Here is a 24,294-nt window from a genome sequence, read left to right as displayed (position 1 = left end):
AGATCAGGCTCAGCTAATCTTCAGAGGATTTAGGATCTAATGGGCTATGCTAAGAACTGATCATAGCCATACTATCCATGGGGCAATATATGCTAATCGATAGGTTAAAGTGTCCTGAGTGAGATGCAGGTTAAGAAGAATAACCCTGCACATTTTCAAGCACTGTGTGGCATGCCCATGCTTACATACAAACAGCCACCTAACCTGAAGCAAATCACAAGCGACAAGAAACAAGTGATGCTAACATGAGGACCATAACCTACAACCAACTTTATCCAGATGACTATTTTAGTCCTACATCTATACCAACATCACACACAATTAAATGCATCCTCACATGCTTTCTCTAATGTGACATACACTATCCTCTGCAAGCCCTCTGTATTCGAGGTAAGACAAGTGGGACAAAATTTGTGCAGCAGAATTTGATTAGGTGCATCAAGTCATTGTCAATACGTAGCAACCCCAAAGAGAAAATAGACTAAGAGGCAATGGAAACAGAATATAGGTTATAGGGGGAAAAGTTGGAGATTCAATATGTTTTGGCTCAGAGAATAGAAGACTAATATTGCTGATTGGCAGTTTTCCAGGAGAAATTATTTTAAATTAAACAGTGCAAAAGATAGACTGTAATTAGAACAAAACTCTTGTTCAACTTTGATACATTGCTGACCAGTCCTGTAGATGTGTGGCAAACTCTTCCCTTATTTATATTTTTCCTTTTGTGGGAGCACACTATTGTGATCCCTTTGTTTTTTCCACTATCATTTGTAGGTGTGTGTGTATGTGTGAATATTTACAAGCACCAGTATGAACACTACTATGAATGGCATTGGGAACAGCCTAAATGCATATTTTAAAACAGCAAAAGCAGCCATTTTGACCATGATGGTGAGGGGGGAAAAATCCCATATCCATATGAAAGAAATACATTCATCTGGCCAGCTGAAGGTTTATAGTTTCAAAGCATGCTTTTTTTCAAGCAAAATGATTAAAGAAGTGGGAAAATGACAGTAAATAGAGAAGAAAAGTGGTTGCTATTTAAGCCAAGACTGTACAATGACATTACATTCTTAGTTGGTATGTGGGAGGACTTTGCAGACATGCAAATCAGCTCCCGAAGTTGGGTCAGTTTGCACTAAATACTCAGAAACAGTTTCCCCTCCCAATTTAGACACTCTGCGTTGCTGAGAATTCTGGAAATGGATGCCTATTCTTCTGGAGGATAACATGGTTGGGGGAACTGCTCTGAAAGTTTGAAAGCAAATAATTGTTGATTTTTAATTCATGAGAAGATAAATGCTAAATATGAATATCAGTACCATATCTATCATGTGCTACCCTGCTGTATTTTGAGCCAGCTGCAGTTTGTGGAAGTATTTTCAAGAGCCCATAAAGAAGAGGTAAAAGTAATCCAACAGTGAGGTTATTTATATATGGAAATCGTTTTATCTAAGTAGGGACACAGGAGACAAAAAGTAAAAAGAACCCGGAGATGTAATGTCCATTTTTTCAGGGACGTTTTTAGGACTTTGGAAGCTAGATGTATTAATTTTCTTCTCTGTATTTGTATAGCATGTCTCCTTAGAAGGAGTTAATTTCAATCCCAAGGTTGTTTCAGTTTGAAACTATCTTTCCTTAATCCCTCCCTAATTGGGGTTAGCTGTTCATGCTATACACTGTCCCATTGACTCTTATCAAGCAGGCCAATTGAAAAGGACCAGTGATTTTTTTTTTTACTGTTGTTAGCCAAAGAGAAGTGGCAGTTTGGTCAATTACACAAGGGTAAAATGTTAATAATCTCAAAGGTAAAATAAAGTAGGAAGCTCAATTACTAAAGTTGAATCTCCTTGTAAGTAGGTTAATATAAGTTTTTCCCTGCACCTTTCTTGGCCAATAATTTTGTTCAAAGCCATATAGATCACGTTAGTGGTGGGCATAGGCATTATTTGTTAGGATGTTAGTCCCCAATTGTCAAGTAAAGATAAGTATATGACTGCAATAATGGATTTATATCACTGTACAGTATTTCAAGGCAAATCTGCAGCAAACAAACCCAAATCAAACAGCTGCAAAACCATAACAGGCCTGTAACAGCTGTTTAAGATCGTGACATTCTCTCTCTTTTTTAAAAAATATTTTTTTATTTTTTAAACCAACAAAACAAAACAAAACAAAACATAACATAACACACAGACACACACAGTGTATACTCCTCCTTTTTTTTAACAGCAATTTCGTAATGGTAATCTTCTATTATTTACATTTCCCCCCCCCCCTTATTCTTCTTTAGATATATTTGTCCTTGTTGTCCCGTTGTTTCTTATTTGCATTTTTCTTCCTTCATACTATACTTCATACTAAGAATAATACATATTATTATTACTATACATTATTATACACACATTTTCCACTTTTAACCTTTCCACATTTATTGTCCTCTATTATTTCTAGTCTCCAACCAGTCATACCACTTGTTCCATATTAGATAGTACTCTGTGTCTTCCATTTCTTTTATCTCTTTTGCCAATTTGTCCATCTCAGCACAGTCCAGGATTTTTCTTATCACTTCTTCCTCTGATGATATATTCTCATTTTTCCAGAACTGTGCGTATGCTATTCTTGCTGCCGTTGTTATATGTAGAATTAAGTACCGTATTTCTTTACTATATTTTCTGTTTAAAATACCCAGCAAATAGATCTCTGGTTTCCAGTCTATGGGTTGGTCTATTATTTCTTCGATCCATCTTCTTATTTTAGTCCAGTATTTTTTCGCAACTGGGCATGTCCACCATAAATGATAATATGTTCCATGTAGTTTTTTACATTTCAAACATGTTGGCGAATTGTTCTGGAACATCTTGGCAAGCTTTGCTGGTGGAAGGTACCATCTGTAAAACATCTTCAACTGGTTTTCCTTGAATGCCGCTGACATAGTCAATTTTATGTTTATTTCCCATATTTTTTCCCATTTCTCAAATTCTATATTATATCCGAAATTTTTTGCCCATCTAATCATTGTGTCTTTGACAACCTCGTCTTCCATTTTATATCTCAATAGGTATTTGTATAAATTGCTAATTAATTTTATTTCTGTTCCATGTATAATTTTATCCAATTCTTGCGGCTCTTTTTGTATTTCATATAATTTTTGTCCTCTGTATATTTAGATTGAATTTGTGTAAATGTCCACCAGTCAATCTCTCTGCCTATATCTTGTTCCAATTCTTGTTTTGTTTTCAGATTTCCCTGTTCGTTTACTAATTCCTTGTATCTAATTATCTTATTTATATCCAGTAGGTTTGGATGTTTCAGAGCTTCTGTTGGGGATAACCACATTGGAATTCTTATATAATGTTTTTGTTTTATTTTTCCCCAAGTCTGTAGCAATGCATTCCTAACTATGTATCTTTGAAAGTATCTGTGTATTTTATATTTTTCGTCCCATAGGAATGCATGCCACCCTGCTTGCAAGTCATGTCCTTCTATTGTTAAAACTCTGGTATTTTTCAATTCCATCCAATCTTTTAGCCAAGTTAGGCTCGATGCTTGGTAGTATATTTCCCACTCTGGTAACGCCAATCCCCCTTTATCTTTCATATCTTGCAAGAGTTTTAATTTAATCCTGGGTTTTTTCCTTTGCCATATAAATTTAGTGACCAATTTATTTAATTCTTGAAAGAATGTTTTCCCTAATTTTATTGGAATAACTTGGAACAGAAATAATATTTTTGGCAATATATTCATTTTGACCATAGCGGTCCTCCCTAAAAATGAAATTTGTAGATTTTCCCAATTTTCTAAATCGTTTTTTATCTGGTGTAATATTTTATCATAATTATCCTCCTTAATCAAAGAACACTTCGCTGTAAGCCAGATCCCTAAATATTTTATTTTCTTAGTTACTGTATACTTATCTTTGTTGTATCTTCCAGTTCACTTTCCTGTGCCTTTGTAAGATTTTTGGTTATTAATTTGGATTTATTCTTATTAATCTTAAGTCCGGCTACCTCACCGAATTCTTCTATTTTTTGAATCAATTTAAAGCTGGTTTCTAATGGATCTTCCAAAATGAATACCAAATCATCAGCGAAGGCTTGGACCTTATATTCTTCCTTCTTAATTTTTAAACCCTTTATTTCTTGGTCCTCTCTGATTTTTGTCAGGAGTATTTTTAATGATAAAATAAATAGAAGAGGGGAAAGTGGGCATCCTTGTCTTACTCCTTTGGTTATATCAATTTTTTCTGGAGATCTTGACATTCTCAATTGTAGGGTATCTAAAAGGCAGGAAGAGGCCATTACTGCCATATAAAGGACACTAAGAAGACACAGTAGCTTTAAACTGCAATGGGTATAAAAGGGATTTGCACTTTCACACTGATAGAGAGCAATTAGATGTTTAATAAGGCTTCAGTATAATTTGCAATTAATGTTCTTATCTAGCTAAGCCATATCATGTGACAGAGAGACTATAGCTGTACCCAAGCCTAGCAGCTTCGTTAAGCTATGCAAAGGTGAGGAACTGAGATATACTCCTGAGTCCTGCTCTGGGGAAGTCACAGTCTCATGTATTGCTGATCATGACAATCTCATGAGGTTGCCAGTGTTAGAATAGTTGACTTTATAAATAAATTACATGTATGTATTATGTTCATTTACTTAAGAAGTGGAAGGAATATGCTTCTTCAAAATAGTTGGGAACATCAGTGAAGTGTCAAGAGGAGAGCAGGAGGAAAAATATGGCCAAGGGCTTGCAAAGAAGTGATGTTCTATCATTGTGGGAAGTGGTGGATCAAAAAGTTGAAGCACTGTTCCAATTAGAGACAATTATGCAATCCAACAGTCCTTTGCAATGTCAGGCTTTATTAGTATATCCAACCTGAATTAGGATGCGAGGTTTTACTTTGACTGTCAAGATATGTTGGTAAATTTGACATATATTCTGTGTCACTGGTTAATTTGCTACTGGAGACACTGGGCAAACCAGATGCATTTATTCTTAAACTTACTAAGATATATTCTTTGCAGATTTTGCTTGCCACTTCTAGAGTATTTTTTTTTTTAGCAATTAACGCCAAAGATGTCAATGAGCATTAAAGGGAATGTAACAGGTTGTGATGTATTTACAACTAATTTATTTTGGGGTCTGTTTCTGTGCTCATATAAATCTATGGTCCTTAAAAGTCTTATGAAACCATTCATTGTATTCATGCAACACTAACCAAGTTATTCAACCCATTTTCTGAAATTATGGAATACATTAGACCATAAACTAACCAGACAAGAAGAATGTACGTAACACTGTAAGCCTCCCGCCCAATTGTAGTAAAAAAATAAATGAACTTCGCACATTTAATTAATTCGAGTTCCTTGATTTTTACCTGACCTGATTAACAGTGTTCTGTAACTGCAGACCCAAACATATGAAACAGTCTTTTCCAATCCATTCTAATTGATCATTAGAGGTGTGCAGTATTCAGATCCAATCTGGGGAAAAATGCTTTAGATCCAGACTTGGCATCGCTCTCTGTATCTGCCAGTAACTCCTTGTTCTGGACAGAAGAAGAAAAAAAACATCTCTTGTATTTTGAATCATTTCATCATTTGTTTCATAGAATATCTAAAACTGGAGATGTCTAAGAGGGGAAATATTTTTTTACACACTTTATGCATTTTGGGATTCTGTTCAGGTCTGTTAAGTAGGAACTTGAACAATTAAATGCTTCTAAAATAGAATATAGAATATTATATTTATTCTAAATAGAATATTTATTCATTGATGTTCATATTAAGAACATTTATAGAGAAGGAGGAAAACAATACTGGATAATTCTATATCTACAATAAATTTTCCTTAGATATAATTCATATGATTTGGGAGCAATCAATTTTCAATTTTTGGATTTTTAAACTAAGTTATATCATCTCAAGGTGTGATGATGAACAGAATGAAAGTTTTAAAATTAAGTGGATCTTCCAAGGATTTCTGCAGCTCATTTGAAAGACTTAAAGATATCCTTAATTTACGGTAGGTTGTAGAAAGTGTTAGATACAGTTCTATGAAACAAATAAATACCCTTCAGAATAGTTTTAAAAATATATATAAAGAAAGCTTGGCCTCTATTTTGTTAGGATTAGATAATAAATCTTTTGAAAATGCAGTCCTTCCTTATCATTTTATGAAGCCTGTGTAACAATTATTCTGAAACTGGATAAGCTTGTATCTTTGTTAAATTTAGCTGCGAACAATTTGACTGCAATTTAAGCATGTAGTGTGCTTAGAAAATGTTGCAATCTATAACATCCTACACAGTTTGGTTTTGTGAAAATGTGTCAAGCTTATAATAATCTTAGATTACTTGTGGATAATTTAGCAATTCAGTCTGAGAATCTGGAAACTGCTATACTGGCTTTGTTGGACACAGAAAAAACTTCTGATGTGATGCAATTAAACTTTTGGAATTTGTCTTCTTTATCTTTTATTTCTTGCACTGACTTAACATTATTTTAGCCCTTCTTCTTGAGTTGTTACAAATAAAATTATTTCTACACCAATTAAGAGGTATCATGGAACCCATCAAGTTCCTTTATCTTGCTTTAAATTTAATTTAAAAATAATGTTTTGGGTTTTATCAATTATTATTAAATCTCTTATCAAATTTTGTGATTTAACAATATGATAAATTTTCTGGTTATATGACAATCTGGAACAAATTAAGTATACTGGTAATTAGTAATAGGATTTCAATAGAAATATGTACAATGGAGAACTAGTGTTTAAAGTACTGAACTAGGAGTAGAAAGACCCAGATTCTAATCCTTTTTTATACGTTTGATGGAATGTGCAGAAGGGAGGACTTTTGCAATACAGAGATTTCCCAGAGAGAAGCCCAGATTATTGATCGCATGGTCCCAGGTTGGATGGGGAAGGGGAAAAGAGGTTCATGGTAATCACATCCTAGAATCTCTCAGGATATCTTCAGTAGGTTAGAAACAGCTGCCCCAACCTTTTGGGCACCAGAGACCAATTCTGTGGAGAGAGGTTGTTCCACAGACCGGAGGGGCTGTGGTTTTGTGTGCTGCCTGCATCCCATGGACGGGGCTTCACTTGTTTGCACAGCCCATTTTCTGGCATGCTGCGGCCCAGTCTGGTCCATGGACTGGAGGTTGGGGACCCCACGGTTAGAAGGTTAGAGCTTTAGTAGGGCAAGATTCTGCCCATTAGATGTAAGCAAATAAAGGATTGAACTTGATTGGATTTCACTGTGTCATGCCTGGGCCGGGGCTGGGGCCTGATAACATGAAAATTGGTTGGATAATTTGGGGCCAATTACTCTCTCTTAGACCTAGACTATAAAGTTGAAAAATATCACTGCTGGAACAGTGTGACTGATTAAAATCTATAATCTTCAATGAAAAGGCCTTCAAATGCCTGCATTGTTTTTATATTGCCTCTTGACTTTTCAATCTTAGGATGACCGTGCTAATTGCCACATCAGACCGTTGCAAGCAAGGCAATCAGGCTTCCCACTTGTTTCGGTAAATTGTATCTGATACAGGGAATAGCGCTGCATGTGCAAGTGTATTTGTTGTCCTTTTTTTTTGGGAATGAGAAGGTCACAGTATTCTTCAGCTACAGCTCTGGGGAAGATCAGACACAGATAATGAGCTTTTGTAGACGAAGCAGTGCATTGGTGGAGAAAAATGAGAGGGCGGGAGAGAGAAAGAGAAGTGTAACTTTCTTGCACTGCAAAACCCAATTTGAAAAAGCAACAACAATCCAGGCTTCTGCTGAATCAGACAAATAGCAAGTTAGAGGGAAGAAAAGCTAACGAGGATGTTCTGCTACTCGTGTCGCCATATCCGTTCTTTTGGCACCCTCTGTTGGCTCCTGCTGGGAACAAATGCTGAAATGAACAAATACACTATAAACATAGGATGGAGAATGCTGAATCTGGGGTGATAAAGGCTTGTTCTAAAGCCAAGATGCAAACGTTAATCCCCTTCCAAATTCACATAAGATAAAGGGAGGGTGAGCAGCATGTAGAATTCCACATGTCCTTCTCCTCCTTATACATTTGTTCTTCTATGCATGTAAGTAAACATTTTTTTTTCCTAGTGGAAGAAAGGTACCAGGCAGGTCCTAAATATTCCTGTTGTGAATCAAATCATACCCAATTGACTGCTTCCTATGAATTTAGCATTCCTTGAGCCTTGCTATCTCTGGATTCAAAATTCTGAAGCAGGACATTTCAGTATGCCAGAGAAGAACAGTTCATTTGCACTGGGAAATGCAAAGCATCCCTACATTATGCAGCATCCATGTTCCTGTGACAGCTTACTTGTAGTTAATTAACTGCAGTTTGTTTACACAATCCAGTATCCTGGCTTTTCAGGACATATTGAGCTATAAAACAAATTACGTACGTTGGTCTTGCACTGTTAAAATGCATGCAACTTGTTTTTGTTTGATGAGTGTACCTAAGCAGAGAAACTTGCATGCATACATTGCTTCTCTATATTTTGTTTTCTTTGGAAGGAGGCCATTATTGGGATGTTACTTTTTAATTTATGAAGATATACAGGTTGGGAGTAGCTGAAAACAGCACTTAAGCATTTCAACAAATAAATGCTTCTAACGTTTTCTGAAGAGATCCCCTACTAAGATACACATAGAAGCAAATCCAAGTCTCTGGGTCAGTGGTGGCAAACCTATGGCACGCATGCCAGAGGCGGCACTCAGAGCCCTCTCTGTGGGCACGTGAGCCATCGCCCCAGCCCCGCCTCCCCCCACAGCCCCCTCCACACCAGCAGCCCCCCTGGAGGAGAGTCGCCCCTGAGTGCAGCCCATGCAGAGCAGCACAGCCAAGGACATGGCAGCCAGGCAGTGGGGACAAGACTCCACCCTCATGCCCCATCGCGTGCAGTTGATGCTGTGGGGCACAGGCGGAGGGCGTGACTGCCATGGTGCTGCTGGGTCACCTGGGTGATCTGTGACGGGCCTTGGAGGCAGTGAGTGGCCCTGCGGGTGGGCAGGGTGACGATGGGCTGGGGATGGGGGCAGTTTTGGGGCACTCAGTCTCTAAAAGGTTCGCCATCACTGCTCTAGGTCTCTTCCAATGTCTCTACAACCTGCAGTCTATCATTCTTCCTTTCATTTGGGACAGGAAGTGAAGCAATAAATCTGGATCAATCTCTCCTATCTATCACTCAGGCCTATTGTGCTGTCTTAGTTTCATGGTGGAGGCACATAAGTTGATTTTTTAGCTGTATTGTTCCTTTTTTTATTAATTAAGATGTAGGCTAGGTGGTGCCTCAGGACAATCTACAGAAACAGCAACTCCCAGCCCCTGTTCACCTGATATGCTAAACTGGATCTAGGAAGTGAACGTGTCATGTGAATAGGAAAGCTCAGTTGGTGATATAGTTTGGATTTAGTCCAAAACAGCCTAATCCATATGAATAGGGATGAAATTATTAAATAATTCATTAACCTTCTTTTCCTGCTGCTGTGATGCAGACGCAATCCTACAACAATCCCATAAGAGCTGTTCCATTATTGGACCCACTTCATTTTCACACATTGAAACTGACACCTATTTGCAATACAGGGGCAGAAAACGACAGGTTGAGTAAGCCTAGCTTAGTTCTGACCTCAGTGTACTGATATTACTGAAGATGTTGGTTTCATATTTAAATTTGAAAACAAGCAGAAAGATGGATGCTGTGTCATGGTATAGATGATTGTGAGCATAGAAATGAGAATTTTCTCCGAAAAAGCAGCTGATCGGGACATAATTTCCCCCTTCTAATTAGCATGTACAAAAATGGATAACTTGGCTTATGAATACAGGGAATGTTTCGGTCTGAGCCATGGTAAAGAAGGGTGAACTCACAAATCCTGTGCTGACTTCTTGGAAGACAAATGAAATATACATCCCATGACACTCTCTCTCTCTCTCTCTCTCTCTCTCTCTCTCTCTCTCTCTCTCTCTCTCTCTCTCTCTCTCTCTCTCTCTTTTCTTTTTCTTTTCTTGGAACTGCTGCCACTTGCTGCCAGAAGAAAACTTCATTCCTGATGTCTCTGAATCAGAAGGATCATGGCCATTGTCTTTCTTTTGAGAAAGGAAAATAGCCTCATAATGGAGTATATATATTATATGAAAAGTTTCCAGTTTTAGTTCCTGGATTTTTTGGTTAATGAAGCAAAAAATCAACAACGGATGGGAAAGACCTCTAATTAGCATCCTCCATCAATTAAAATAGGCAGAATAATACCAGATGCTTCCAACTTAAGCCGATACAAAATAGTTCCAATGTGTCTTATGTTATTACAACTTTTAGTTATTTTACTTCTCGGTAGCTGAGAATTCTTATGGTGTCTATTCCTTAAAATCTCCTTAAAAAACCCTAATTCTTATTTTTTTTTAAAGGGTTCATAATTTGAACAAGTTGATTTTTTGACTCTAGAACAAGCAGTGTATGCATGCCCAAACCAGTTTTTCTTTTAAAACCCTTTTTTGTTTTTAGTATCTCTATTTCTAGCACTTGAAGAACATGACAATGCAAGCCAAGGAAAGTAGAGTTGTAGGCGGAGCCAGGAAAATGTGAAGTTCCCCTGAGGTTTGTTCAGTGGATGTTATAAAGCCTTAAAAGCAAACATCTACAAGTGTGCTTGCTTGCACTGTGCTTTTTCCCCAGGACTACACAACAAGACTATCTATAGGTAAGTAGGTCACTCCCACCCCTACTGTTCTTCCTAGATGCTTCTTTGTCACCTGTCTCCACCAAGCTTGTAGAGCTACAAAACTGTAAAAAGATGACGATGATAACAATTTCTTGCATAGTTCAAGCATATGACAAAGGCCCTTGGGGGGCACTCTGACGGATTATCAACTCCTTGAGTAGTCCTAAGTCAGTGATGTAATGGGGAGGTTGCTGTATTGTCAAAGTGCCCATACATTACTTCATCTGTATACTTCCACTTTTGAGCCTTGGAAATCCTCCTGAGTGTTTTTGTTTTTTTTACTAGCATGATAATATAGGAGCTTTAGCTCCCTAAATATCACAGCTTTCTGGAGCAGTAACTGTAAATGGCTGAGCATATTCCTTCAGTATGATACTCTTGCAAAAAAAATATATGTTTACAAAATTGGTAGCCCTTCTCTTTGCTTTAAATATATTACTAGGCCAGGGTCTATCAAGGATATTTCACTCATATGTTTTTCTGCCCGGACTATCCCAGTACAGGGAAAGTCATTTTTAATGCCATTATGCATGTCAGCCATCTGCCATTTGTTCTTCTGCAAAATTGCTATTTGTGCTGAAATTCTAAGACAAGTTTTCTTTGGCAAAATTCTGCCAAAGGGGAACCCATTGGGTACTTTTCATCAGGGATATCAGCAGATTGATTCATGCGTTGTCCAGCCAGCAGAGGGCAATTTTCCTATACTGCATGAACTACTAGACAGTCCATCTAATTATACCATTGTCTGTCAAGAAACCATTATCATCACAAATGTATCTGTATAAGTTAATTGTCAATTGGGAGGTGGTAAGTTGAAAGTGTGCAACTAGTAGTTGTTCATAAAAATGGATTTTGGTGGCAATATTTATACAAAGACCTTTAATAATAATAAACTTCTGAAGTTCCTATTCTTGCTGTTTATTACATATAACTTCTTTCCTAAGGAAGGGTGAGTTTAAAACAATCTAATTCATGTTTTTCCTAAATCCAAACGTGGTGTATATGCTTCCATTTGCTTAGCTAGCTACCCCCATCTAAGATATTTTACACAACAAGGGTGATTTTCTTACCTAATGCTTTCTGTATCCACTGAATTTCAGCTCCCAGTATGAACGAAGTGTGAGCACTTAGATCCAAACATCAGTATAAGATTTTACTCTCAAAACTCAAACCTACTCCAGATTTTGAGCTAATAGCCAAGGCAATCAGAAAGTACAGAGGGCTTTCTGTATACATACAGTATACATACCCTTACCAAATTGGGCAGGGGGAAAATAAAATTAGGTACAACCTCTTGGAAGTCTTGGACATATTTTAAGATTGCTTCATATTTTAAAAACTGTTTGCATCATCCTTGTTTTTGGTTGGTCTGTCCATTAAGAACATCCTGCTCGGGTTTTTTAATCCTGTTCCTTGCTCCTGATATTATGGTATGGCAAGGGCCACATTTGATGGCCACTGTTGGGGAAACTGTAGCTATTATACAAAATAAGATTTGGGAGGAACCTTTGAGGTCTTCTAGTCCAACCCCCTGCTCAAGCAGGAGACCCTATACCATTTCAGACAAATGGTTGTCCAATCTCTTCTTAAGAACCCCCAATGATGGGGCACCCCAACTTCTGGAAGCAAGGCATTCCACTGGTTGATTCTTCTAACTGTCAGGAAATTTCTCCTTATTTCTAGGTTGCTTCTCTCCTTGATTAGTTCCCATCCATTGCTTCTTGTCCTGCCTTCAGGTGCTTTGGAGAATAGCTTGACCCCTATTCTCTCCTACAAACAGATGGGAGACAGTGCTTATGTTATCAATGAAAGGACAACCTTCAGCCCAGAACCATGAGTTTTGGAATCCATTCTTGTGGACCAAGAATAGTAAATAGTATGCACTGTCTACCATCTATCATACAAAGTTCTCCAAGGTGGCAAAATTATGCTGGTCATGATGGAGATTGAAATTTGAAGATGTTGGCACAGTGGTCCAAATAAGAAGCTCACCCAGAACTACTAGCGCTTACTTTATTATAAGGTTACATTAACACAATCTTGCAAATCTTAAAATATATCTCTACCCCCTTCACCTTTACAGTCCAAGAAACTAAGGAGGGTCCCTTCTGAGTCATTTACCATGCCCCCCTGGCTGCCACTCTTCCTCCTGTCTCCCAAGGCCATTCCCACATTCAATTACAAAAGACCAATAGGCTAGTAAAATCTGACCTAAAGCAACACACCTTTGTTCTTGAGTCTGTGATATAGTAACATATAAAAATACTACTACTACTACTGTCATAAATCCATGCACCTTACTGGGGGCTAGCATTTAGAAGAACAGAATCCAAGCATTGTGTGGAATGGTTGTATTGAGTCATCAGTAAATTGATGAATCTAGTTTCTAACAAGTTAACCAATTTGTTTAAAAGATTACATTATTAGCCAGGTGGGAGCTAAGGGCACTGTCCTTTCATAAAATCTGCTTAGCTGTTAATCTTTAAGAGGCAGCAATAAATGTTTGCAATCAAACAGGGATACAGCTAATACAGTGCCTATGTCAACGCATAAGCTGTGCCTGCCTAAAGTGTTGCAACTAGCATCCTCACATCTAGTAGTATGGCCATTGGGCCCAACTGAAGGAGGATCAAGAGCAGAGCTTTTTTTCTCATAGAACGCCAAGAATGGAGTTCCGGCACCTTTTTTGGATGGAACCTTGTAGGGTAGGCAAGGCGGGTTGTATGACGTGTGTGAGTTCCGGCACCTTTTTTTTGTTTGTTTTAGAAAAAAAGCACTGATCAGGAGTCCCTACAGCTCAGCATTTGTTAAGGGGCAAATATGTCAGGTATAGTTAAGAATGCAGGCATCTTGTTCCTGAGATTTACAGTACTTCTTCTCGGTGGTGCTGTTTTCTTACCTAGGATTGTCTCATTCTGAAAATCATTGCACCGGAGAAAAAACCAGATAAACAAATACCCCATGCCTCCATGGCATAGCATGTGCTTTGCAAGTTAATGACCTGTGCTTTCTTTCCCATCTTCTGAAGTCAAATAGATTCAAGTTGCCAGACTGGGAGAAAGCTCTGCCGGAGAATGTAGAGGTCCTTTGCCAGTCAGTTGCCAATATAGAGCAGATGGACTCAGCTCAGGACCAGCTGTACCATTAGGCAGAATGAAATGAAAGCTGTAAGCAGCAGGTGCTGAGGAGAGGAGTCCCACAAAAGCTGGCAGGGATGGCAGAGGTTTGTCTGTCATGTAGCCTACCTGTTGCTCTCAGGTACAAAAGAAAACATTGGCCTGACACCAATATTGAAGGGACGTTCAAATGACAATCAAATTGGTTTCTGTATATAGAAGTTTAAGTGGGGAATACTATTAGATAGCTTAGGCTGGTTAGTCTAATTCTAGACCTAAGGCAGTTTCATACTGCAGCCATGAGAACAGTTAGAATACAACCATTTTCTCCCCCTTGGCAATTTTCAGCATGATGGCTTTCAGTTCCCAGAAATGTTAGCCTGCAGAGGGCTAGGTAAATGTGAGGAAAGCTATTATACTGGCTGGGTCTGAAAAGGCCATTTTTATTTCCTCTTTAGTAAGAAATTTAGAGGTCATGAAAAGCAGCCTTCCTAAATCTGATTACCTCCAGAGATATTGAAATTCTAAAACCCATCATTTCAAGCCAGCCAGTCTGGCCACTGGTTGTGTGGATGGGAATGATGTAAGTGGCAATCCAACACACACCTGCTCGGCACTATATTGGGAGAAGATTGATCTAAGGAATGAAAAAAAAAAGGCAGATTGCTCCTCTTTTATTATCATAAATAGAAATCTAGAAAGTGACTTTTTCCTTGCAACAATAGATTTATGTAAAGGAAATCTAATTAAAAGTGATTCCCCCAGTCCCACCCTGCTCCATTTCTTCTTGAAGTGCATATATACTGTAAGAAATTCAGAACTGAGGCGCCTGAGGGGATGGCAGGGGAGCTCCTTTGCTCTCAAAAGACAACCCAGTGAATGAAATGAGATTCATACAACTTCACTTCACCTCCTCATTTGGACGATGACAGACGTTGCCAGAAGGTACCTTATTTTAAAGACTTCTGTGGCTTATATATCTTCACAACTCTCAAAAAAGAAACCAGACACTCCAAGCAAGCTGTAACACACACACACATACACACACACACACACACACACACACACACTCCATTTCTATTGCAGAAGGACAAGGTCTATAACAGTGATGGCGAACCTTTTAGAGACCGAGTGTCCAAACTGTAACCCAGAATCCACTTATGCATCGTCGGGTGCCGGGTGGATGTGGCCCATTGACTGGGCGTGGCTGTGGTGGTAACGGCAGACTTGGCGGGACTAAAAAGTTCAATCAATCAATTCCAACTTTGCAAAAAAAAAATTTCCCTGCAAGAAGTTGAAATTGACTGATTGATTGAACCTTTTTTTTTTTTTTTTGCACACGGCGGCGGAGGCCTAAAGCGAAAAGGTTTTATAAAACCCCAGCTGAAGGCCTAGGACTGGGGCGTCGGCACGCGTGCCCACAGAGAGGGCTCTGAGTGCCGTCTCTGGCACCCGTGCCATAGGTTCGCCACCACTGGTCTATACAAAAAGATATGATTTCAATATTCAATACATTTTTTAGGATCACAGATTCCCAACACTAACATAAATGCCTTCTTTAGGTTAATTATTAGGTTAATCATTCTGTCTAGTTAGTCCTCTGGCAACACTGGAGTCCAACATGCTGTTTTTGCCTGGCTGGAGGTATTGGTACCTTCTCCATAGGTATTGAGTCACCATGGCTAAAGGCAAACTAACTGGGAACTTGGAATGTTGTGGTCCAATGCTTATGCTGGACTCTGGGTTGAAAAAAGTTCCAACAATTTTATCTATACAATATAAATAAGCTATTTTCAGTTTCAGATCCCTTTAAAATGGTAGCTTACTTCTTAGAAAGATGAGTTCAGATCACCTCTCATGGTTTGTATGAATGTTTAAGTGCTTTCACTGTAGCATATTACTCATTGAGTAATATGCTGCAGTACAATTAGAAATGCAGGGTAATTATAATCTACATTGGATGCTGGATTGCCCCCAAATGTCTTTGTTTGCTTTGCTCATTGCAAATACAGCCATAAAAATTCTGCTTGGAAAGAAAGATAGAGTTCCTGGGAGGAGATTTTCTACAGAAAAATTGCCACAAGGAAAGTGAAACTTGCATAATTTCTTTGAATAGTTTTCTGCCTTCTTCATATGGCCAATATAGGCAAAACTGGAATTATATCACAAACAGGTCTTACAAAGATCTCTAGAAGATGTCAAACAATCCTTTGAAATCAATAGACTTATATTCACTTATAATCTCATAAGAGATATATTGCGTTGGTCAAATAGGACTTATTCTCTAATAAGTGTCTAAGAGTAACAATTTGCCTTTAGCCTATGGTATATAGGGTAAAGAGATGGTGTGGAGTAACAATGGAGTACTAAGCTGGTTCCTATGCCTAAAGAGGAGACATTAAAAAACTTAAAATGTTTATTTAAAAAGCTAAATTTATTACAACATAAGCTTTTATGCCATTGAATCAACTTTATCAGATGTGTGATGTGTTAGCCAGAATTGCATTTTAAACTAGGAGGAGGAGGTGAAAAATAATAAATTGTGAATAATAAATTGTAGAAAGTATGGATATTGGCCATGTCTTTAGTATAGTCACCATTTGTTATGTAAGGAACAAGGTAGATCATAATTTAGCATTATGATGTTTTGCTTTATGCTTATTACTAAGTTATTCTCTACTAATTTGATTTGAAGAAAATGAGGAAAAGCAATTATAGGGTAAATAAGTTACAATACCATATGTTCCTAAGCTTCTGCATATTCAGAGATACTTTTCAGCACTGTTTGTGACAAAAAGGGTAGCATGATTTCTGACTAGTTTATTGCCACTGCAAAGTTTATTTCACTATGGACTGTATATACACATCACACGAATTCATGGCTTTCTCAATTAACCCAATTATCGGGGCAGCACGAAACCATAAACTAATCACTAATTCACTGCATATGGCACTTCAAATGAGCTAAACTTTTTAAAGCCTAGTAGTGTATCCTGCTAATTGCTCTGCTAGTTTCCTTACAAAACCCTGCTCGCAGCAAGCACATTCTTTCACAAAATTTTGCCTGGAGGGCTAGAATTGGGGAACATTTTCAAAGAAACCAGCATTAAAACTCCCAAAGCAGGTTCTGATGGATGCAGAAAGACCAAATAGTAATTAGTGCTAGGTTGTGCAGCACTGGCATAGTGAATGCAGGCATGGTGAATTTATTCATTCATAATTCCAGAAGCCACTGATGCCTTACAAGAGGTTGAATATACCTTCCCTTGCTGAGCCTTGCTGCACTTTCTAAGAGTAAGTTAGAACAGCTGAGCAGGAGGTTTTCCTAATGTCTTTCCAAGCAATTGCTCCAGTTGTTAACTCCCTTCTGGTCTGATTTGAAGTTGCTAAAGCTGGATTGTCCTCTGGACAGGCTGTTGAGAAGATGTGGATTCCAAAAGGCGAATGGGGAATTGATTCTTTTGTCCTTTCCACTTGAATATGATGCCATGAAAATGTTGTATTTACATTTGTTCTCTTAACCTCTTTCTGCATCTTGTTGTTAGCTGGTGAATGAATGTCAACATAATTGCAGCTGGGCTCTTTCAGATTGCCTATCCCATAAATGACACTCGAGCAGCGTAAAAGGCCTTGATTACTTGCTCCATCAAGGAAGTCATTGTCAATTGATACTCTCTTCAGGGCTTTCTGTGGTCTGCTGTCATCGTCAGTGGAAGCTGAAAGCAATCAGGTGCATTCACTTTTTATACATTCTTAGAGTGAATGTCGTGGAATGTTGTGGCAGATTTGTGACACAGTTATCAATTTGGGGGAAAACCCTAAGAAATATTCCACATCTTGTAACTGAAACATGGAGATATTACTTTCAGTGCTTCTGGACATCATCCTGTTTAGGGCTACTATACCATCAATAAAATCAAATCACTGGATGCATGATTCAGTCATCCTACCCTGCAGAATCAGCATTCAATGGCTTGAGAGAAGAGTATTTGATATAATAAAAATAGACCAGTGGTTTAATTTTTTCTCTTCCAGGACCCTTCCCATTATAAAAAAAATATGGAGTAAACCAAGAGTTTCTTCTTCGAATGGGTTATATTTATTGAAATTTACTATATTAAAAATTAAAACTGACACATTTGCTCCCGCTGCCGCTTCTCATGACTGAAGGGATTTTAATATTCTATTAGTTTTCAACGTAGGCCGACAAATAATTTTGATCCTGCAGATTCCTGAGGGGGGTCTTAAGGGACCCCTAGGGGTCCTAGGATCACACTTTAAGAAACATTGTATTAGAAAAATGATAAAATGCCCTTTTGCTCTGAGTTGACAACCTGCACAACAGGAATTGTTGCCAGGTTGTCATTTTTGGTGTTCTGTAGCTGTCATATGATGCAAGAATTTGCAATACTTGTCAGGAACACAGCCTGACTCGAGGAAAGAGTGCCTAAAGCTATTGCTTTCTTTGCTCTTTGAATGCAAGCTTTTATCCAGATGTGCATGAAGGCTAGATATGCTGGGTGGGGAAGAATATGAGGCAGGCAGATTCTTGGAAGCTTTTTCTGTACTATCTGAGTTTAATTAAGCTTCTCCCAAGGCTACAGATGGCTCATTGACCCCAAAATCAGAAAAGGAACAAAGCCATCAGAATTAATTTTCAAACCTGAATCGGCATTTACAAGCATTGCACCTCTGGCTTCTGTCTTAGATGCCAATATCCAGAAAATACTAGTAGGTAGAAAATGGCACTTCAAATAAATTTAGTAAAAGCATGAAGTGTCAGGAGATCATGTTAGGTCTTCCTGTCTTCTTTTATGGTTATTGCAAAAATATGAGTCTGTTAAAAAAAATAAATACAAAATCAATGCTATGTTTTGTTTCAAATAACTTTCTGGAAAAAAAACCCCCAGAATTATTGTTATGTAGATTGAAACTCATAAAGCAACCAGTTTTATCTTTTGTGTGCAGCTGTATATGGTGCACACAGACACATGTGTACAAACACCCATTTGTATAGAACTTGTTTCCAGGATACAAACTATAATCTATTGCCAGAAAATATTTCATCTCAAACCAAGCTACACAAACTCTGATGCAGACAGAGAGCAACAGGTTGACGCTACTTGTTTTCTAAGCAGTCACTGCAGAAAAATAAATCCTCATGTTAAGAACTTTAAAGGATGGGCAGGAAAGGCAGAATTGCCTGCAATTTGACAGAGTCCCAAGATGTACAGTACCTTTATTATATTTAGGAAAAGCTCAGAATTGAGTGACCTCCATCCTCATTTTGTTAGCTACATTTAAATTACAGGTCTTGGATTTCTTTGAATTCAGAGTCACCATAACCCCACAAGATCATGTACGCATAAACAGGGTTAAATATAAACCATCCAGTGCAATTAAAATAATTATGGCAGTGATAAATACAGAAGAAGCAGACTAACTCTTGCAGCCCAAAATACAGTGATCCTTTTTTCTTCTGTATCTCTCATACACTGGCTCTATCAGCCCCCTTCCCCTGCGTTCCTCTGTTTTGGTTCCTCTCATCCACACCCACCATTTAACCATTTATGTATAAAAATTTTAAAAAGTACACACATACTGGCACACAGACACACAAGCCACTAGACAGGGGCTTTTCTAAAGAATTGTAATTTGGAACTGCAGAGCCTTTGAGGTCAGCGACTAAATTGCAGCATTGGGACTCTATGATCCAAGACAGAAATTATCTCCAAGTAACCATTAAAGAAAAGGGAGGGTAGTATGTGGGAATGCACTGATGGGCAATATATGCATGAAACGACACAAAAATCCTAAACTCAACAATATGAGATTGTTCAGGTGGGACAGGAAAAGAAGATATACAATACAGATAGTCCTTGACTTACCACCACAATTGAGCCCAACATTTATGTTGATAAGTGAGACAGCTGTTAAGTGAATTCTGCCCCATTTTATGACCTTTCTTGCCACAGTTGTTAAGTGAATCACTGCAGTTGTTAAGTTAGTAACATGGTTATTAAGTGAATCTGGCTTCCCCATTGACTTTGTTGGTCAGAGGGTTGCAAAAGGTGATCACATGATCCCTGGGACACTGCGACCATCCTAAATATGAATCAGTTAAGTTCTAAGTTACTTAAGTTGCCTTGGCTCTTTGGCATTGCCATGCCTTGTTGAAGCTGTATCCATAGACAGAAGGAAGAAAGATTTCTTAAAAAGCAAGAAAAGAAAGGGTAACAGAGTCAATCATATTGATAAGGAAAAGATTGAATAAACTGGTACCCATAAATGTGGTAGAGTTAGGCAAGTAGCACTGTAAAAAAAGTAGAAGCCCCATATTTCTCACTTATGAAGTTCCTATCCAAAACTACTGGCCACTGTCACCCACAAATAATGCTGATCATTGGAGATAAGGTACCCAGAAGGTGCCAGGTTGGGAAAGATGAAAAGGAACTGAGAAGAACTTAGTTTCCAGTTAATGTTTCACTCATAATGTAGAATTTGAGATCTGGGGAGCCCTCGTTAGAGAACTTGTAAATAAAGTTGTGACTGGGCCTCCCTACTTATTAATTCTGTTCTGCAAATATTTCCCTTGGTGATTGTTAATACCTTTTCCTTAGGCAAGCTTTGAAACCGGATATCAATCTATCTGAAAGAAAAGTGCTTTCTCTTTGTCTATGTATGTGTCTATGGTATTCTTCCATTTATCTTTTTTTTTGCATGTGCTTGCCAAAATACCTTCTGAAAGGGTTAGAAAAAGAACAAAAAGCATGTAATTTGAACCAGTTTTTGTTGTTATCATCTGGAAAAAATGAAGAGGGTTGGGTATATTATTTGATGACAGAACAACAATGAATTAAAGACACAATATTGTTGTCTGCAAATATTAGACAATATGTGGCTTATGGCAACAGAGAATACCTAACATCCACGTATAAGGGAACAGTGAAGATTATTTAAAAATAGAAGTTATGTTTTGATCATCTACCTTCAAGAAAAATGAAGTCAAGCTGAGAAGAAAATGAACTGTTAGAATGCTTGTAAAACTAGAGAATTCTGTGAATCTAACATATTTTCTTGACTGCCACAAACGTTGTCATACATTTTATACCTGGCATTTCTGCATGGTGCAGTTTCATGAAGTATGTGGCATAAGAAATGATCAAACTGAACACTTAATATTCAAAATTGCTTGGAAGCAGATAAATATCCTTTCCTGGGGCCAGAGGTTTTGAGTACAGCAATATTGGGCAGAGACTGCAGACTGATTAGGAAATAATGTTCAGCCCTGTTCCTCTGATTTGGAGAGCATCTTCACCTACAGAAATCCACAGGTGAAGCTGTTTATAACTTACAGGTATCATGGCTAACCAGTAGATCAAAAGCAGAGAGCCACGGAAGAATTTAGTAACTGTATAAACCATATAGAAACATGGTTTTAATTTCAGCTCTAACATGAAACTCACTATCAAAATTCTCTCTCATTCTCAGAGAACTAGTGTGGACATATACTCTATAGGATAAGGGTAGAATAAGAACCAGTAGATGGGAGTTTTATACAGAGAGATTCAAATATGTTCTCACTGTGAGAGCTATTAAACAGTGGAACAACCTGCAATTTGAAGGCATGGGTATCCCATCACTGTAGGTTTTCAAAGAAAGTTGAACAGCCATTTGTCTGGGGTGCTCTGAGGAATCCTGCCCCAGAGAAGGAATTGGGTTAGAAGACCTCCAAGGTCCCTCTAACCCTATGATTGTATGAATCATTTCATAGAACTCTTACTAAGAGTACAAAATCCAACAATATTGTTCTGATATTCCTCAACAAAAATGGGAGATAGAAACAGGATAAACAGATCATATATGCAAGAAGCACACGATATATATTTAAAAATGCTTGGCTGAAACCAATGCAATGTAATGGCATGGTGCAAAAGAATCATTCAATCACTATGCTCCCTTGTAAGATAAACTAACTCTCCAAGTCAGCCATGTTGTATGAACAAAGAAGAGAGAGTTAGCAGAAAGCCGTATTGCCAGTGAAAGCTGAAACTAGGAAAAATGACAGCATCCTAGAAGACCACGGCAAACCATTTTGGTGCTGTTGCCAAGACAACTGCATGGACACGTCCATGAAGTCATTGAAAGTTAAGTTCAACTTGAGGGAGATTTTATGCTTCTAAACAAAATTAGCACCAGCCAGAATGGCTGCTTCTCATTTGACTGGGAAATTCATGAACTTTACTAGCCATTTCTAACCCAGGAAAGCAGTAGAACCAGACCAAATCATCGGGCACACCTACCTTTATATCATCAGAAAAATACATCCTGCCAGTTTAAATTTCACAAATGCCTTTACGCTGACAACATTATCTTATGCATAACTGACAGAATGAGGTTTCACCAATGCCATATACTCTTTGATGGTGGCAGCTTAAGCAGCAGCTGTTGGAAAACTCTGCATAACAGAATGTAAAGGATCCTGTCAGAAGGAAGTATGAAGAAGGCATCAGAGCAGGCCTGAGGCGACCCAGTGCGCCTCCCTCATTATCTGTAAAGCTCACAGGATAATATTTCAGCATAACCTCCCTCATAGTATGATTATGAAGTTAAATTATGGGAAAGGGAAGGTGGAAATGATGCATGCTCAAGTTTTCCTCAATGAGTGATTTAGATAGATAGAGAGAGAGAGAGACTGATACAGACAGACGTAAATCAGTTTTCACAGAAGAGGGAAGGAAGGATAATAGTATTTGAGGAACAACAAATACTGTAGTTTTTACTTTGTTCCTAGATCAGGATCAGCATGTTACGATGTTGTTTATACTTTAAAAAGAGCAGCCATGGTGAGAATATGGGATTGCTGTAAAATTCATATATTTTCTTCAGTCCATTCAATTCCCAGGTCTTGAGCATCAGGGTGAGTTTTCTCAATGCCCATATTCTCCAGTTATGCTAGATTTCAGCTCCCATAATCCTAAAAAGAAAGGAAGATAAAGTCCAATACATTCACGTTTTTGCTCTGAACAGTTGCTTTCATTTTGGAACTTCTCCTCATCAAAACAATATTTTCCACATAAAAGTAAATTATTTTCCGACTTATGCCAGGATTTGTCACAAAGGATTTTACTCTGGGACCTTTCAATTTGGATTCTAGCAGAGACAGTGGGTTTTAGTGTCCTCTGTTTGTGGCATCCCAAAACTATCCCTTACCCACACAAATGCCACTAGTTCAGAAGTATTGTTTGGCCTTCCTTTCCCCCTGCCCTCCTGAAACACAATTTAAAAAATCATGATGCCAGTGTCAGTCAGAGCCTAAACCACATTGGGAGGGTGAGCAATTTAAATTTAAAATCATTGTGGAGTCACCCTTTCTGCCTTGTGTGTATGATGTCTTTTCTGCTGACTCAAGAAAAGATACTAGACTTTCTGCTCTTACTTTCCTGAAACTTCTAGAATGTTGCAAGAATGTAAATATTTGTGGACAGCCGAAGGTAAACAAGCCATGAATAGAGGAAGGCTGCTGAGAATTAACAACAAATTATATTTACAAGTGTTTGGGTATGTGGGACAGGACTTCTCATCTCAGGTACTATCACAGCGTTTGAAACTCTCTAAACTGAGATTTCTGCTGTCATACTAAAACAGTCTAGGTTGCTCTATAGACTTAAGCCAATGCTGAATCCTTCCTGGTTATTCTCTCTCTTGTAAGAAAGAACTCGACAAAGAAATCTTCATCTGATGTGGATTTTTCATATTGCTTACCCTATCGAGATAATGAGACAATCTGTCTGTCAACGCTGGGTGTTTGTGTGTCTTTTGAATTCTATTTTATATACAGTATGTGCTCTCCAAAGCTCTGTACTCAAATACGTAGTTGCTGTAAGCAGAATTCCTTTACTTGGACTGAAAATTAACAGTAGTGGCTATTATCCGTGATGAAGATAAATTCCTTTCCATACAAGTTCAACATTACCTGTATGGAAACATTAAATCAAATCGAACACTGTTTCTTGCCCATTTGGTGTAATTCCTTTCTGAAGCATGATGCAAAAGGTATCGGTGTTTCCTGCTATATTTCTTATTCAGTTACACAACTATGCCAGAATTTCATCAATGCATGAGTACTGAGTTTTATTCCACCATCTTCCGTGTTTGAAGTAAAGTGCTTAAGGGGGATAGTGTGATAACTATATTGGGCAGATACTGCTAGAATCAACAAACCCTGAAAAGGATTCCAGCTGTGACACATCTTACAGCCTAGACTTATTCATGATTGCCTGTTTTTTTTTTCTTTGCACTTATGCAGCCGTGGTGTGGGTATAAAATGTCTTAATGACAAAACCAACTCATATTTACTGTATCTGCTTAAAGGCCACAGTCTGCTGATCTCTATATTACTGAGGTTTTATAGAAGCACTTTATTATT

This window comes from Protobothrops mucrosquamatus, unplaced genomic scaffold (genome assembly GCF_001527695.2).
Source record: "Protobothrops mucrosquamatus isolate PMUCROS unplaced genomic scaffold, P.Mucros_1.0 scaffold886, whole genome shotgun sequence".
Lineage (NCBI taxonomy): Eukaryota > Metazoa > Chordata > Lepidosauria > Squamata > Viperidae > Protobothrops > Protobothrops mucrosquamatus.
This window is presented reverse-complemented; position numbering follows the sequence as displayed.